Source organism: Heterocephalus glaber, unplaced genomic scaffold (assembly GCF_053883595.1).
Source record: "Heterocephalus glaber isolate CG9 unplaced genomic scaffold, H.glaber_assembly_v1.0 deba00001472, whole genome shotgun sequence".
Classification (NCBI taxonomy): Eukaryota; Metazoa; Chordata; class Mammalia; order Rodentia; family Bathyergidae; genus Heterocephalus; species Heterocephalus glaber.
Window position 1 is genome coordinate 39,113,970 of NW_028258315.1, and position 13,686 is coordinate 39,127,655.

The 13,686-nt window shown below is 36.7% G+C and overlaps 1 protein-coding gene and 1 pseudogene across 5 annotated transcripts in view; both read right to left on the reverse strand.

Annotated features, from left to right (window-relative positions):
- Celf2 (CUGBP Elav-like family member 2) overlaps positions 1 to 13,686 on the reverse strand; it is an 830,356-nt gene that overhangs the window by 696,945 nt on the left and 119,725 nt on the right. The gene's annotated exons all lie outside the window — the stretch shown is intronic.
- LOC147826327 (estradiol 17-beta-dehydrogenase 2 pseudogene) overlaps positions 1 to 13,686 on the reverse strand; it is a 98,423-nt pseudogene that overhangs the window by 32,095 nt on the left and 52,642 nt on the right. Inside the window, exon 1 of the transcript XR_015439479.1 lies at positions 1 to 13,686. This exon is cut by the window's left edge and continues 32,095 nt beyond it; it is cut by the window's right edge and continues 52,642 nt beyond it. The product of XR_015439479.1 is annotated as an estradiol 17-beta-dehydrogenase 2 pseudogene (transcript).

A 13,686-nucleotide genomic window follows, 5' to 3' on the forward strand; every position in this document is an offset into this window, starting at 1 on the left:
AATTCATAAGTGGCCTTCAAAGCAGGTATTTCAGAGACACCAAGCATTTGTGATTTTTTTTTTTGAAGCCTGTAAAAAGCAGGTGTGAGGCAGATTATTTTACTTCTTCAATTGTTCAAAATAGAAACTGAATCCATTTTCTAATAAGTTTCCTATAACTGGGTAGAAAAGAGAAAAAGTGATTTTCTTTTTTCTTTTTCCATCGCAAACCTCCTAGTGCCACTGTAAACTTCACCCTGAGACAGAGTTGAGAAACTGACAGACAGTATCAAATGTCAGCCAGGGCTTCCTTTCCATCCCCAGGCTCTTGGGAACAGCCTACTAACAGATTGTTCCTGCCACAGTATCTCATTATTTTAAGCAAATTGAATTTCTCATTGACTATGTTGAAAGGTTGTACTCTGGTTATAATTACCGGTTTTACTTAATTTCCTTTTATAAATAGGTCGGTACTCTGTACTTGAAAGTAGTATGTTGATTACTGATTTTTTTTTTCTTCTTTTGGCCTCAGGGACTGTTCAGTGTTGAAACTGCTGACTGAGTGAATTTAATGAAACAAATACAGATCCAATTACAAGAGGGCGTGTGAGAACACACTCAGGCTTGCAGGTAGCAGGCACATATTGAGTCAGCACAGTGCACCTCGTGGGGAGGGCAGGAGAGACTTCTTCCTCTAAATGCACAGCCAGCCAAGCACACGGGGGTGGGGGCACAGTGACTTCCAGCAGTGACACCGAGTGGCTGGGAGATGCCCTCTCCGGGAACTTTCTTCTCTGTTTGAATGGTCACAGGTTTCTATTCATGGAAAACCTTTGCTCTAAAGAGAGCAGCGCTCCTAAAATGCTGCAAATATGCGATCTGAGAAGGGCTAGATCAAATTGCCATTTCTGAAGAAGCTCTTAATAGAAAACAATACACATTTTGTTTTCCTTAATTATATTTTTGTTCAAAATATTTAAACAACAAAAATGCTAAAGAAAAAAATAATAAAAATAACCTATAATCCTACTACCCAGAGACATCTTCTCAGTAGCACATATATTCTTTAATGTGTTTATATGCATTTACGTATACATACACGTATGCTTCTTATGTGCACTACTTTGTATTTTGTTTTTAATTAATATTAATATTTTGAAGGCATATCTCCATGTTAGCTACTTTTCAAATGTAGCTTTTAATGATAAACTATTATTACATATTGTGTAGACTGTTACATCTTTAGCCATACCATTATTATTATGAAATGTTTTCTTTTATTAAATGTTTGATTTAGTTATCATTTTTGCTATTATAAATAATTTGATTTGAATATTTTCAAATTAATCTTTCTACACATCTTTCACTATTTCTTGGGGTAAATTCATAGGAATGAAATTTTTGAGTCAAGAAGTTTGAGATCTTTTAGGTCTTAATAGATAGATGGTGAAATTTCTATTTTAGAAATTTTGTATCATCTCATATTCATGGAATGGTATATAAGACTGTATGTTTTGCCATACTCTAGTGAACACTAAAAATTAAATATTTAAAATATTGTCAATGTGATAAGTGAAAAGTTCTCTCATTGTTTTAAATTTACATTTCTGTGGTTATGAGGGATAAATAATTTTATTTGTCTACTATAACAATTTAAAATAGGCATTCCTAAAAGAAAATAGGATTTGAAAGTGTGGTATATAGGCAAATAAGTTTTGATGGAAAGAGGCCAGCAAAGAAAGAAGTGCCTACAAGCTAGATTTTAGAAAAAGAAATCAGTTGAAAAATTTATGAAGATTCTGACTGAACTGATTAGGGAGGGGCCAACTTGGTATTTTCCAGAAGCTTCGGGTGGGACAGTTTTTGCTGGAAGGCAGTCCTTTTGGGACCCCCAGCTGGGATATCAAGACAGAAGACCTGGGGTTCCTTCAGAGTTGGTGGCAGTGACTGCAGGAAAGTTAAGAAAAGGGAATCAGAGGAAAATGCCCTAGCATGTGATCATAATGCTTTCTATGGAATTGGTGCTGAAAATTCTGCCTTTGATTACACAACTTACTCTCCAGTTGGGGTTTATAATTCAGTTTGTAACTTTTTCTAGTTCCTGTTTTATGTTGCTGCAGGGTGAGCTTAAGACACTTCCTTGATCATAAGCTCCTCTATGAAATATTAAAAAATAATTGCTAAAATATAGAAGGTTGAGATTGTTTTTGAATTTCGAATGACCAACTTTTTCTTGACCTCAGTGCCACACAAATTAACAAATGAGGTTTACCAAAAATTTCTTTCCTAATCTTCCATCCCAAATAGGATTATGAAAGTGAGTGTGTGTGTACTTGTGAGGAGTGATACACCTCAAGGCAATGCATGTATCTTTACCCCTGGCGGTACAAAACAAAACAGATAAACAAACAAACAAACAAACAAACATAGCAGCATCCTCTATGGAGCTTTGCAAGGATTCCTGAGTTGCCCAGGGAGAAATTTTCTCCAGCTGACCCAGACTTCCTGCCAGGACTGGAAATCTGGATAGAGGTGAGTGCTACAAGTCCACAATATTTAAACAACAAAAATGCTTTTAGAGTCCTGAGAAGACTCCTTCTAGTGTTTGAGGGAGGACTAGGACCGTAGCCAGTGTTTTAGAAGTGGCAAGATATAAAGGAAAGAATTCTGATCCAGGAAATGTGCTTGGAGTTAGCCTTTCTGCCATGGACAGGGTGAATGATTTGTAAGAACTCACCTAATTTCTCTGGATCTTAGGGGTCTTCCATGTGAACAGTAGCTCATGTCCTTCATTGTTGAGGGAATGACACATTCCTGCCCCTTTCCCCAGCTTGGCCAGGTGCTACCTTGATGACCTAGAATGAAGCCCTCAGGACTCTGGAGTCCTAGTTTCAAATGGGATTGACAACTTCAGCCACAGCCACTTTACACAGATAGTGGATGAGTAAGTAAATGTGCCTGTGTATGAAATGGGTACATGTGATACAAGGGATATGAAAGCACTGGGGAGAGTTTTAATTCCAGTCAGGTGTGGTACTCAGTGAATATGGGTATCCATATCAGAATGGGGCAGAGGGATCTGTTTCCAAATTAGTCCATCAATGTCTAGCATATTCTGAGAATAATTGGGAGTTGGGGGTTCACTGTTTCCTTAGTGGCTTTGAGATAATATTGCTGAGACTTTTTAACTGATAACACCTTTTCATAGAAATGTAAATTGTATGTACTGCTTTAGTTCTATTTGAAATATCAAAACACATTAACGACCAGGATCCAACTGAAATTATCTACCACCCCTCGAAGAGGGGGCTTTTTGCTAGTCTCCACCTTATTACACAGTGCTGCTCTGAGGGCAGTCTAAATTGGCAGCCACAGATCTCCTCAGATGCTCCTGGGTATCCCAGGATGGTGTAGTCACAGAATGTCCTTAACTATTCCTCTGGATCACCTGTATATTCACAGAATGCCATAGCCACAGGAGACCTGGAGGAGAAAATGACAGGCACAGGGTCCTTTGGCCAACTAGGGGCAAGGGTGGAGCTAGAATCATTTGTTTCATTGACATGTTCTTTCCTTTTAGGGAAACATTTTCTTCAAGGCTTGAAAGTATGTCTTTCTCTCTCATATGGCTCCAAGTACCAAATACCAATCCTCTGAAGAGAGCAAGGTATCTCAAGTCACCCTGGGATTTGAGGGAATGGGTCATAAGGCCACCAGTACATGAGGAGATGCCAATTACAACACACACACACACACACACACACACAAACACACTTTAGGCCTGCTGGCTCAGTTGGTGGAAACATTTATGCTTTTTTAAACTTATAATCTTCTAGGAGGGATCATACCTTCATCTTCAAGATAGTTAAAATATTTTGTTAGTTAAAAACAAAGAATTGAATGTTCACTTTTTTTCCAAGTGCCTCTTTTCTGAGTGAGTAGAACCCAGTTTAAAATGTATTTGAGCTAGGAAAGCTTGTAAACTTTCCTCCAAGAATATAAATACTTATTTTTAACATTCCCTTGGATTTTTCTTGGGAAGTCTAGAAAGTCATAAGGTAGTTTTCCATGTCAGCTATGCCCACATTTTTCCTCTTGAATTTATCTAAGTGAGGTTCTTCCATAGTAAAATCATGAGGGAATGAAAAAAAAAAGAATTGAGCTGGAGTTCTCAGAATGCAATATTGGGACTAACCAAGATAGTTCTGGTATTTCAAAATCCTAGGTACTTAACATGAAAAGAGACAAGAAAGAATAAGTCTTTACAATATACTCTTTTGTTTGTTTTAATATTTAATGTTTATGTTAAGATATTTACTTTGCCACAACAGATTAGTCAAAGTAATTTGGACAGATTTTGATACCTTTATCTGAGAAACAAGGACTCACCCCTACCAACGCTTTGGCAGGGTACTAATGGGGCCCAAAGTAGTAGCCCTAAGAGGTACCCCAAAAATACATTTAGGAAATCAGATAGGAACATATGGGGATAAAATGAGGGAAGCAATTGGTTCTCATTCAATATAGTGAGATGACAGCAACTAGAACATTCATATCCTACTTACAGTGGCATACTGAATTTTTAATAAATCCTCATGCAGGCCACGCAAATTATAGATTTTCCCCCAGGGTGTTCTATTGCTTTCACATTCTACTTGGTGATGTGAACTTTTCCTTCATTTTCCTTCCCTTCCACCAAAGAGTATCACACCAAAGTGAGTAAGAACATGGGTGCTAGCATGCCAATGATTAACTGTGTTTCACTTCTTTGTCTTGATCATCTATCTGTAAAGGGGCAGATATGAAGAATAAACAAGACTTATATCAGTGCCAGGTACACGCAAAGCATTGTGCATGTGGCTTATTATTAATTCATCCTTCACTGGCAAGCAGTCAAGCACCTCTCATATTATAGTTATTATAGTAGCATAATTAGGAGCTATGAAAATGAATTCATTTTAAATACTTTGCTTAAGGGAAGTGGAGGTATGAAGAACTAATCTTTTTGTCTTTAAATGCTAGAAACCATGATATGAGCTTTTTTTTTTTTTTTTGAGTACCAGGGATCAAACTCGGGTCCTTGCACTTGCGAGGCAGGCGGTGGAACCACTGAGCTAAATCCCCGGCCTGATATGAGCTTTTCAATCATTATCTGATTTACTCTTCAAATTACTTTATAAGTTTTATTACCCCTATTTTTTAGTGAATGCAGAGATGGGATCAGACCTCCTCAAGGAGATATGGCCATGAATGAATGGTAGAGCTCAGATTTGAATCCACATCTGACTCTGGAATCTGTGAGTTTTCAACTCTTATAGGGTCTAAAACAGGAGATAATGCTTCTGTGGTCACTGTTGCATGAGCTAACATCTTTATGCTCCTTCCAATTCTTTGATTCTGGAATTGGCCAATGTCCTTCTCAAACTAGGGTTCTGGGCTTCACCAACCATTCAGTTATAGTTAGTTTGGAGGAAGAAAGGTATTTCCCACCCTGGGAATTTCGAGGCTGCCTCAAGGGAAATTTTAGGTCAGTCTTGCAGCCACTTTCATTGTATGGGTAAAAAATAACCTTGAGTAAACAGAAAAGATCACAGTCAATCTCTAGTTCTACTCACATTTCATATATATATATATATATATATATATATATATATAGTTGTTGTTGTTGTTGTTGTTACTGGGGATCAAACTCGGGACCTTGCGCTTTCACATTTTATATTTTGCTTGCATAATCCTCGCTAGTAACTGCTTCTTTCAGAGGTCTCCTTCCTGCCCTCTGCATCCACTCACTGGCACATTTAGATCATAGAGTTCTGGATCAGGAAGGAATAGAGCAGGCCATCAAATGCATTAGCTGCCACATGCTGACTCTTAATTTCACAGAAAAAAATTATGTGATGGGCCCAAGTTTACACAGCTACTATCATTTAGAGTAGAACTCAGCACTGCTGACTTTCAGTAGAATGTTTCCCCCACTGGACTACATAGTTTCTGTAGAACCTTCTGAAAGTGACAGCATAAGAGGGGGCACTGGCAAGATCTTTGGGCCTGATGTCTTTTTAACTTGCAAATGACATTAAATTGTAGGATTTAATTCTCAGATTGATAGACAGGGTACTTCTTCAAAATCAATTTGTGCAGAACACTCAAATACAAAGATCTTGATTTCACCTGAGCACATGCATATGTAAACTTCAATTGCCCTTAACTGGAGGAATCTCCTAGAAGGTCAAATGCCCTTTTAGTTATCTCATGGTATTTCAGAGAAAAAAAAATATTTTTAAAGATTTTAAAAATAGATGGTAAGCAGATTTTAAGAATAAAAAACCTGTTTTCTCTGTTGCAAGGTTATGGTCTCGAGGGAGAAATGGAATAAGTGTAAAGTATGTCTATTTCAGGAAAAGATTAAACAAAGGCAGGCTCTGCCTCAGAGTTGTTAGAAAGTGAAAACATTCACAGTGGAGAAGCTTAAAAGCATGTCTTGTTTTTTATTAGCATCCACTTCTCTTCTGAAAGGCTAATTGTAAAATTTATAGAGCTAATTATCTCTCTAGATTAATATTTATGACTATACAATAGTAAATGTGAATTCCAAGTGTTGTACTAAGCAGTGGCTTTTCTCTCTTCACACATACAAGCAAACAACAGGTATCTCAAGGTGATGTTAATATTCTCTCTACAACGTATGTAAACAGTCATGCTAAATTTTTCTTCCCAATTGCAGCAAATTGGTATTTACCCAGCAACTGAAAACTATTTTTAACAGTTAACACTCCTGAAATGTATTGGGACCTTTCTGCAATATGACTAAGATCTTGGAAAATCAATTGCTTAAAACCTCTGCTAATCAAACACCAACGAGCCAGGCTTCTCTTTATTGACTTGTTTTAACAACATTTTATTCTTCTAAGACAAAGGAAGGGTAAGCAAAAGCACTTTGCGGTTCTTCTTGCATTTAGAATATGCCAACAGTACCTTCATTTCCAAAAACAAGAGAACCAGGTTAAATGTTACAAAACACTGCACTGCCAAACAGCCCAAATGTGTCCATGCCAATATATCCAGCTAAAGTCCCAACCTTCATGCATAAATCTAAGCTACTTCTACTATCCACATACATCATGATATTGCATGACCCGAGGTAAAAAAAAAAAAAAGATGTAGAGAACAAGAAGGGGAGGTGATAGAAGCCAAGTCATGATAAATGAATGGCTTTGGGCCAGTCCTGAAATTCTGTGGTTTAATTTTCTTGTCTATAGGCTGAGAGATGTTTTACTATATCAGGAATTCTCAACCTGGGATTTGTGGTTTGGAAAAGGAACAATGGATGAGCTTTCAAGATTCTCTAACTTTCTTGTTGCAAAACCTTATATGAATTTATCCTACAAATTAATATAAACATATCATTGACTGAGAATATTTTTAGCTATCAACAGTCCTCAGAGGGTTTCAGAATTCAGAGAGGCTAAGAGCTATTGTACTACATGATCTCTAAGGCTCCTTCTTGTTATAATTCTCTTTAATTCCTACTACATTCTTGTGCCAGTCTCATGTTGCTTCACTGGCCCATCTTTCCCCTATGCATTTCAAACTTCTAAGCTTTGTCCTTAGATTTTTAGAACTGTGGTGTTTTGTTTGTTTGTTTGTTTGTTTTTTTCCCCATGCAGCCTCTGACTACATGCAGCTCTTTAAATTTAAAATAAATTAAAAAGAATTAGTTCATTAGTTGTACTAGCCACATTAGACATGCTCAATAGGCTCATGTAGCTTGTGGCAACTTTACTGGACAGCATTTGAGGTGTGATTGATATACATGGTGAATGTTTAAATCTAAAAAAAGCATACTACAATAAAAGACTATTGCCATTAATGGCCCTCAAAATAGTCCCCCTTGCTTCAATCATACTTATCCTATCATCTGTACCACTTTCTAAAGCAATTCTGGAAGTCCTCTTTTATGAATGTCTACAAGTTATGATAAAAAAATGCAGTTTCCAACTGCCATCCAAAGCAAAGGCAGGTTCATAAACAGTGTATCCTCATCCACCTCATTCACTGGATCTGGCACCGTGTGACTTCCGGCTCTTCCCCAAAGTCAAAATGTTCATGAAAGGGAAACATTTTGAATTGACTCAGGACATCAAGGCAGCTATGACAGCACAGCTAAAGACATGAAGAAAGACATGCAGAACTGCTTCTGATAGCGGCAAGGATGATGGAATAATTGTGTTCAAAGGAATGAGGAATATTTTGAGGGGACTAAATGAAATGTGTCTTTTATTGTAACAAATTTTTAAAACATTTAAACACTCACCATATTTTTCGACTATACTGTATATACACAAATTTTCTATCATCACAGAACTTTTGAATGGACAACATTGCTTTAAAGGGAGTGGTTACAAGGCTCTTGTCTACAACCCTAAGTTGTAGTAAGCTCCTCAAGTGATTCTAATACAGGGTATCTGTATATAATATTTGGAGTAACATTGCTAAAGCTACACCTGGAAAAAGAACTAAAGAAATTCTGACCTTGTTTCCCATTTGTTTCCAGGTCTGTAGTGATGACTATTATTATTTGGATCAGTCTCTGTCGCTGACATCCCAGCTCACTCATTGTCCATGGGGAGTACACAGACTGAGGCTTCTACAGTCTTGAAGCTGGAAGGAATCTTTGAATGTATCTAGTCCAAATACTCATTTGTTACTTGAATCCTTGCTAGGCAACTTTTCCACCAATTAGTATGGAATATAATCTTGAAGAACAATGATGGGGGGAGCGTCTCTCAAGGTAGTACGTTTGTCTTATAAAAGCCCCAATTATTTACTAGTGTTTCTAAATATTGAAGCATCTCTTAATAACTTACACTCATGGGTCCTGGTTTTTTCTGGTCAGAGCTCAGTTCTGACTTTAGGAGTGGGAGGTATATGTCATTCCCTTTCCCCCTGCCTTAGTTACAGTTAGTTTCTCATTGCTGAGACATAATACACAACATCCACAACTCAAGGGAGGCAAGGTTTATTTTGACTTGTAGTTGTAGGGTTTCAGTCCATAGTCAGCTGACTCTAAGACAGGGCTGCCTGGCAGAGGAGCATGGCAGAGGAGAAATAGCTCATGGCATGGTGGTGGGAAGCAGATCAGAAATCCATCAAGGCAGGAGGGAGAAAGATATACCTTTCCAGGCCACAGGCTCAGTGACCCACCTCCTCTGACTGGGCTTTCCTTCCCAACAGGCTATAAACTCACCAGTGGACTAATCCACTGATGAATATCATGACCTCATGATCCAATCACCTCCCCAAAGCCCCACCTATGAGCACATGAGGTTTTGGGGAAACACATAGATATAAACCATAACACCTAACCTCCCAGGTGTCAGGTTCTCTGAACATATTTTACAGAAGAAAAGCTTTTGGAAAGAGCTACCATGGGTTTGATGGAAGGAAAAAGGTCTATAGTCTTGTCCCAGCACCCAGGTCTTACTTGTTTTTTGAGGAGGGAATTTTCTCTCCATTTAGAGAAAAACACAAGAAACACTTTTCCTGAGGCCTAAAGGCTCACAGATTATTTGCTTTAAGATGGCATACTCTTAATTGAAATAAATAGGACACACATGTGTAAATACCGAATAGTTTCTCTAGTGTGAGAAACTCAAAGTGTAAACAAGGGTTAAAATGATTAAAATGAATAATTGACAATTTGAAATAGGAAAAGGTCCAAAGGTGTAGGGGTGGTGGGAGGGGAAAGGGAAAGGAAAGAAGGGAAAGGAAAAATTATGAGAAAAGAAAAAAAAAAGGAAATAAAATCTATTTTAATAGGGAAGGGTGGAGGGGGTGAAGGGCGCACAGGGAATGAGGAAAAAATAAGAACCAAGATACATCATGTACAGGTAGAAGCATCCAGTGATAAATGTAAACGTATTGTATACCTAAAATGTACCAATAAAAGAATTAAAAAGAAAGAAAGAAAAAAAAAAGATGGCTTCGAACCTGTAGGCCACTGAGACACTGCTTGTTTGGTAGAGAAATAGTGTTTTCACCAGAATTAGTATACGAGATGCACTTTATATATGGGCTTATAGGGAATCTAAGTATGAGCAGGAAAAACAAAAGAGGGGATAAATCATGAGTACCTCGGAAATACCCTGAGAACAAAGAAATATAAACAGAGGTAAATCTGAATGGTAAAGTCAAATTCAGAAAAGAGAGAAAGGGGCCACTACGTAAAATCTGGGTACTCAGGTTATGTATCTATCATAACCTTCTCTCACACAATTGGACTACAAGATCTTCAGATAATCAAAGACAGTTTTCATCTATATACTTTCTTCCTTAGGTTAAAGTCCATACTATTCTTCAATCTTTATGCTACAAAGTCTTGGAATTATTTATTATTCTCCAAACATATTCCAGCTTGTTTAATTTCTCTTAAATTAAGGAGTCCAGGACTCAGTGTTTTATTTCAGATGTGGTATTATCATTCTTGAATAGAATTACCACTTCTTTCTCACTGAATCCTATACTTCCATTAAAACAAATCTGAGAGTCCACTACTTCTCACTGAAGATAGAGACTGCCAGAATGTAGGAAATACTCATGGCCCTTATATTTTCCTTTATATTATCTTGTTTTCCCATGTTTTCATAATTTTAAGGAAAATACCATAAATAGTGCCATTGCATTCTTTTTATCAGCTGGCCTAGCTCAGAGACTGTGAGGGGTCTTAATATGTATTTATAATACAACCGATTGAAAATCTAAGAGAAAATAAGCACAAGTGACTGAATTATAAAATAAACAGTGGTACCTTGGTTCATGAATTTAATTTTTTCCACAATTCTGGTCATTTACCATTGTATAATAATATGAATTTATTTGGTGGAACTGGAGAGTATTAGGAGAGTTAGTATTATTATTATTAAGTATTTTTCTTTTTAAAGTAGGTGACGAAGAGTTTCTTCATCGAGAGGCCTAGATTCTACAATCACTAAGTTTCCTATGTGCAATATATATATATATACATATGCATATATATATATATTTCTATAAACAAAGAACTTTTTCAAGAAATTATCTCAGGCACTAACCAAAAATACACTAGCCTTTCTGACCTCCTGGTTATCTAGTAATGCTTGAGAGCCTCATCAAAGACTTATAACCAAACAATACCCAACATTGGACAACATTGCTATCCTTAAAATTTGACAAAACATTTAAAATTGTGTAAGAAATTTGCTGCAGAAATGATTCCATAAACCAGTTAAAATATCTTTAGTACTCAAGCTGGAATTCGCAAGTGCAGGGAAGTAGGTGAGAAAATTGGGTCAAATGGAAATGAAGTATGATCGGAAAAAGACCTTCATACTATTATGTAAAGAAACAGGGAAATGTGCACAGGGATGAGGAAATTTTGCTTTGGTTCATTAGAATATGTGACCTTTTTATCCTTGTAGGTATGAGGATATCTTAATGGTTACTAAATGATCTGGTTAGTTATCTTCTTGATTTTCAAAAAGATTTGGAGATGGCTTTGTAGAATTTGTTTCTGTTTCTGTCTCGGTCTTTCTTTGTGTCGAAGTCTCATGTGACTTGTTTGGCTGAATGTAGGAGGGAGACAGAACGCTCCTTGGCTGTGACTTGTGTCAATGTGTCAGCTTTTCTGAGTACCACTGACGCAATTTCCATCCCTGCCAAAGTCTTCTCCTCATCTCTCATCTTGCCTGTCATCTCCCATTTGCAGTGGTCAATCTAAACTCCTGTGCTTTGGACTTCCCTAGAAAGACCCTCTAGACAGTAAATGGATCAAAATTGGCACTATTTTCAATTTAGCTTTCACGGATTGCTTCTTGACTCAAATAATTGGCTAGTTCTAAAACTAATTTTAAATATTCAAATTATAGCTAAGAATTTTACTTAAACTGATATCTGAGGAGCGACTACTAGCAAAAGGCACATCCTTTGTTCCACTGTGACTGCTACCCATTTTTTATCTTGTAAACACCACATATTGTGCACAACAATTATTATGTGTAAATACTGACATCTTACCCTTGTCAGGAGATTCAAATTATGTATAATTCACTGACATTTAAAAAAATAAAAACATTATCTCTGACATACAGGCAATAATGATTCTAGTAAGTTGACAGAACCAACAAAGAGGTACAATGATGACAGTATAATCATGATCTGAATAAATCAACTTTCTTAAAATTGTAACCTTTTCATGGACAAGGAAGAAAAGTTTATAAAGAGAAATCATTCCCTACCACTCAGACTATATTTTCATAACATTCTATTGGCTTCTTTCAGGTTTATACAGTTACTATGAGATCAATTCACTCATTGACTCTATCATACAGTAAATATTTACCAGTTCAATGTGATACAGTTTGTTAAACCATTTCATTACCTTTTCTCTGATTCTCAGGAGAAAGAACTGCCAAAAGGAGGAAGCTTGAAATGAAAACAATGATCTAAATTCTTTTTGCATATATTATCACCTGTACCATATATTAATTTATTAAAATCAGAACTAAAGAGCTGATAGGGACTTTAAAAATTGTAAGCTTCCATTACTTTACTTTAAATATGAAGAAATCAAGGCTCAGAGAAGTTGAGGAATTTGCCAAAAGTGACACAGATGTTTAGTGACAGGGTCAGAATGACTGACCCAGTGACTTTCTTGATAAAATATGTCACCATTTAAGTGAGTAAAACAAAATAAAACTATTTTTACCTGGTAACAGATTATGTGCTTTGAAGATTAGAAAAAGACTCCTTATACTCATACCTGGGTGAAATCATGGAAGAACTAAGACTCAGATTACTTCCCTCCCCCTCAAAGATCAGTCTTTGGTATCAGCACGGTTAGGAGACTCATAGAAAAACTCAATAAACAAGTCCTTGCAAGGAGCATGAGTAAGTTTGGGAAAAGAATAGATCCCTCCCCCATCTCATCATTTTTTTTTTTTTTTTTTTGCCTAACATTGTCCCTGCATTGGTAATCCAAGAGCAATCAGAAGCTTCTCAGTTGGTTTGACATTGATAATACAATCTCTTATTTCCAAGTTCATAGAAAAACATGTTTTGTTCCCATTTTAAGGGAAAATGTGTTTAAATGCATTTTCCTTGTGTCATAACTATTATTGCTGTGCAGAAGGAGAACATAATTTATGGCAACCCTTTTTGATGTGTTTTTGAATCCCCAAATGTCAATCCATATCTCATATTCTCTGTTATCTGTTCCTCTAACTCAAATCTCTTTTTTCCCCATCTCCATTCTATTTATAAATCATTCCATCAACATCTCATTGTGTTTTGGGCATTTTTTTCCTTTGCAACTCCAACTCAAAAACAATTTTGTTTCTTTCTCAGATATTTGAAACTTTTAAGTATTTTATAATATCAGATAGTTAAAGTCTCCCAGAGGAGATTAAAAATTCCTTCAGTGTATTTCTGAAGGGAAAAATATGGCACCAAAAGATGAATTTTGTTATTGTTCTGGGGCAGCAATGCTTCAGTTAGGAGACTGCCTATGTTTATACTTTATTAAAGATAGAGATGCTGCCTCTTCAAGGTGGAGGAAAGAGTTTATTTGAGGGTGTAGAGGGAAGCATTTATTTGAGGGTGTAGATTGTCTTTAAGTCCTATCACCTAAAATATGCAACAGCCAGAGGTTCCAGGGCCAATGACAAGAGCAACTCA